At 36.0% G+C, this 5,191-nt stretch overlaps 1 protein-coding gene across 1 annotated transcript in view; it reads right to left on the bottom strand.

The window, feature by feature from the left end:
* LOC125652202 (BTB/POZ domain-containing protein 6-like) overlaps positions 1-5,191 on the bottom strand; it is a 294,494-nt gene that overhangs the window by 41,279 nt on the left and 248,024 nt on the right. The gene's annotated exons all lie outside the window — the stretch shown is intronic.

Raw genomic sequence — 5,191 nt, 5'->3', positions numbered from 1 at the left:
TGTGAAGCATTTAATTCAGTTAATTTTTTCCCCAATTCTAATTGTTTTTATAGGACATTTTCCACCTATATGAGAAAAGAATATATTTGTTCTAGGCCATTCTTTGTAATGGATAGACATAAAATATTTGTTAATTGATCATATGGACATGGTCACTGGTAAAAATAGATAAGAACATTTCTCTAAATAATAACTTTGTAATTGTGGGATAATAGAAGTTTATACATGGCACAGGTCACTAATGATGAAAATGTCAACTTTGGATTGAGGTCACTGTTAAGAATATTTATTTCAGTTCTTACTTATGTAATGGAGAACTCATACATGTAGTTTGTGCAAATGACTAGACAGTTTGTGCTTAGGACTAGACAGTTTGTTGTGTCCTTGGTCATTTCACTGAAATAAGTTTATTATATTCCACACAACTCCTCTAGGAACGCTTAACAGAATTTCATGAAACTTTGTATTTAATAAGGACACACTGTGAAGATGTGCATATTCTCAAGAAATTCTGATGCAATAATTTTTGTGGGAGTTATGCCCTTTTTGATTTTTAATTTCAAGCCCGTCTGTCCTGTTCTTGTCGGCACAACTCCTCTGAGACCACTCAACAGAAATTTGTGAAACTTTGTAGTTAATAATGACACACTGTGTAGATGTGCATTTTCCCAGGAAATTCTGATTCAATAATTTCTGTGGGAGTTGTGCCACTATTGAACTTAAAATTTTGAGCCCGTCTTTCCTGTTCTTGCAGTAATGCATACCATTACCATTCATTATGTGAGGTCAAGCAATGTTGGAGAGTGGGGTATGTGAGCTTGCTCACTTCTTTCTTTTTGATAAAAATGTTTGAGAACTAATGACATCCAAAGAGTTTGAATATCCTTTATATACGCCAGTTGAAGATGGGACGCATTATGGCATGGCATCGTCCATCTGTCTGTCCGGACCTTGTGGGCAGGATACAGAGTCAAAGGTCTAGGTCATATTACTTGGTAGGAAAACTTTGTAGGCAAGATACAAACTGAACCGTAAGCTCCAGAATATTGCAACTTGGTACATTGATCACCATGATCAGAGGAAGATGCGTATTCTTTTTCAAGGTCAAAGGTTAAGGTATCAGTATCACTTGTTAGGAAAACTTTGTAGGCAGGATACAAACCAAACTGTAAGCTTCAGGATATTGCAAGTTGGTACATTTGATCACCATGATGAGAGGAAGATGCCTATTGTTTTTCAAGGTTCGAGGTCAAGGTTGTAGTATCACTTATTAGGAAAAAGCTAGTAGGCAGGATACAAACCGAACCAAAAGCTCCAGGATATTGCAAATGGGTACATTTGATCACCATAATGAGAATAAGATGCCTATTATTAGACCTAGTATAGGTCGCAGTATCACTTAGTAGGAAAACTTTGTTGGCAGTATACAGACTGAACTGTTGGGGCTAGGACAGTCAAACTTGTTACACATACACTTTATGCCAAGTGGAGGATGCCTATCATTTCCAAAGGTCAAGGTCGTAGTAGCAGGATACAGACCAAACTGTTGGGGCTAGGACCATCAAACTTGGTACACATCTTATGCCAAGTGAAAATATCACATAGAGAGTACATGATATGTCTGTTTTTACAATGCAAAGAAAGAATATGTCGCACCCTGATGATTGCTGATACTACTCAAAGCCAAGTTCTACAAATCATGATGTAAGAAAAACGCCCTGTATTAGCTTTTCATGGGCATATTATGTACTGTTGGCTGTACTCTTGTTGTCCTGAAACTTGAACCCTGCTCATAACGTTTGAATTGTGAGTGATAGGGCTCTCATATTTGTATTCCTTGTGACAAGACCTTTCTTTTGGTAGCATCATTTTTAACCTTGACCTTTACCTTTGAATTTGACCTACTTTTAAGAAAACCTCGCCTTGGCAATATTTCTTGAACTATTTAAGGTAGGGCTTTCATATATAGTATAGAGATTCCTTATGGCAAGAAATTTCAGTTGATGCCATGGTGTTTGACCATGTGACCTTGGCTTTGGAGTTTGACCCAAATATTAAAACTGTAATCAAAATGTTAATCTAGCTCATAACTTTTTTAAAAATGTTGAATGATACATATTTCATGTATGCATTCCTTGTGACAAGACCTTGCTTTTGGTACCAAAAGTTTTTACCTTGTAACTTTGACTTTGGATTTTGACCTACTTTTAAGAAAAGTTAACCTAGGTATTATCCTCAGAACTGTTTAAAGTAGAGCTTTCATATTTTGTATATAGATTCCTTATGGCAAGACCTTGTATTTCATACCATAATTTTTTTCACTTCACAAAGGCCCAAGTGAGCTTTTTTGATCAAAAGTTGTTGGCATCATCGTAAACATGCATATTTATCTTCTCCAGATTCACTTGGCCAATTTCAACCAAACTTGGCACAAATCATCTTTGGGGGTGAAGGGGATTCTAGTTTGTTCAAGAACCAATTTTAATCAAACTTGGTACAAATGCTTGGGTGAAGGGGATTCCAAGTTTGTTCAAATAAAGGGCCATGTCCCCTTCAAAAGGGAGATGATCACAAAACTAGGGTGTGGTCATTTAAAAACCTCAAGAACCACTGGGATAGAAAAGTTGACATTTACATGGAAGCTTTCTGACATAGTACAGATTCAAGTTTGTTAAAATCATGGCCCCTGGGGGTAGAGTGGGGCCACAATAGGGGATTAAAGTTTTACATTTGGATATACAGGGGAAATCTTGAGAACCATTGGTTCAGAAAAGTTCAAATCTATGTGGAAGCTTCCGGACATAATGCAGATAGAAGTTTGTAAAAATCATGGCCCCCGAGGATCAATGTTTTACATGTGAATATATAGGGGAACTCTTTATAAATCTTCTCAAGAACCACTGGTCCAGAAAAGTTCAAATTCAAGTGGCAGCTTCCTGACATAGTGCTGATTCAAGTTTGTAAAATCATGGCCCCTGGGGATAGGGTGGTACCACGATAAGGGATCAAAGTTTTGCATGTGAATAAATAGGGACAACCTTTAAATATGGGCCACAGTGACTCAGGTGAGCAATGTTTTATCTTGTGGTATTATATGGAGCTAGGTTGGGGTAAAAAAATTTCATGGGAATAAAGATACCAAAAAATCACATTATAGCTGAACAACGGCATGGTGTGAAAAAAAAGGTCCATGGGCCACATAGCTCACAAGTCACATTATCCCTGTACAATGTACCCCAGGGAAATGCATGATCATGGGCCTCATTGATAATGCAGATTTTGCCCTTGATGGAGGAGAATGGATACTTTATCTGATGTTATATAAATGTTTGTATAGAACACTTTTGAATATTTTAAAATATGTAATAGCTACATTTTAGTGTTGCTTACTTGGATCACTTTGTCCAGGTCTGTTTCACACAAAAGCATGGTCAGACCTTTCGTATGCTTATCGTCTCGTGGAATTCAATGAATTGAAATACTCATCAAATTGAGATGCAAAACTAGAGTTAAAGTCATCTTCATATTTTAGTCAAATTTAGGTTCCCTTACAAATGCATGCAACCCTCCTACTCCTAATATATCCATGCATGTAGTGCAGCTGGTGGTGATTTTTTTTTTTTAAAGGCAGCAAAATGTGAGTTGGTCCTTCTCATGTACTCTTTGTATTCGCCACAGATGCCTATGGAATTTTAAGCATGCCACTAAATTTACAATTTTCACGCTACATTGCTCGTAAGTACGTCGACTCTTATCCATAGATTTAAGTTCACACAAACCATAGCTCTGAGGCTAGTGTAGGTTTAAAGTTTTACACGGGATTATATAGGGAAAACCTTTGAAAAATTTCTCAAGAACTCTCGGTATTCAGTTTATCAAAGAAATAAGCACTTTTTATACTCAATTAAAAGTAACAATGTGTAGAACCACAATTTGTCATATCAATATGCCAGCATCCTCATGTAGTGTAGATTCGAGTTCACACTCTGACCGTGGAGCTAGATTGGGGATAGAGAGTATGATAGAGGTTTAAGTAGAATTACATATCTAGGCATCAGCAAGGTGACTTGGGTAAATGTTGAGGCCCATGGGCCTCTATAAATGTTATGGTTAGGTTATCATGGGCCTCTATAAATGTTATGGTTAGGTTATCATGGGCCTCTATAAATGTTATGGTTGGGTTATATTCATGGGCCTCTATAAATGTTATGGTTGGGTTATATTCATGGGCCTCTATAAATGTTATGGTTATAGGTTATATTCATGGGCCTCTATAAATGTTATGGTTAGGTTATCATGGGCCTCTATAAATGTTATGGTTAGGTTATATTCATGGGCCTCTATAAATGTTATGGTTAGGTTATCATGGGCCTCTATAAATGTTATGGTTATATTCATGGGCCTCTATAAATGTTATGGTTAGGTTATCATGGGCCTCTATAAATGTTATGGTTGGGTTATATTCATGGGCCTCTATAAATGTTATGGTTGGGTTATATTCATGGGCCTCTATAAATGTTATGGTTAGGTTATATTCATGGGCCTCTATAAATGTTATGGTTAGGTTATCATGGGCCTCTATAAATGTTATGGTTATATTCATGGGCCTCTATAAATGTTATGGTTAGGTTATCATGGGCCTCTATAAATGTTATGGTTGGGTTATATTCATGGGCCTCTATAAATGTTATGGTTGGGTTATATTCATGGGCCTCTATAAATGTTATGGTTAGGTTATATTCATGGGCCTCTATAAATGTTATGGTTAGGTTATCATGGGCCTCTATAAATGTTATGGTTGGGTTATATTCATGGGCCTCTATAAATGTTATGGTTGGGTTATATTCATGGGCCTCTATAAATGCTATGGTTAGGTTATCATGGGCCTCTATAAATGTTATGGTTAGGTTATATTCATTGCAGTTAATAACGGTGAAATTGAAATGGTAGTGAAAATAAGACTGAATATGATGTGTGTGTACTTATATTAGCTCCATGTTGTAATTATATTTGTTAAAGCCCAAAAAATATAATTATTTATACGATAAATTCACGAATGCACTAAACAGTCCATTATCATTATAGTATTAAAATATGTATATACAAGAAACAGTTGGTGCAGCTTAATTAACGACACTTTTATAAAATTTAAACACATTTACAATTTTTACATATATAATGATAAACTTGA

Source organism: Ostrea edulis, chromosome 5, assembly GCF_947568905.1.
Source record: "Ostrea edulis chromosome 5, xbOstEdul1.1, whole genome shotgun sequence".
Classification (NCBI taxonomy): domain Eukaryota; kingdom Metazoa; phylum Mollusca; class Bivalvia; order Ostreida; family Ostreidae; genus Ostrea; species Ostrea edulis.
The sequence above is the reverse complement of the archived record's forward strand: the minus strand, read 5'-3'. Positions and strand labels throughout refer to the sequence as shown.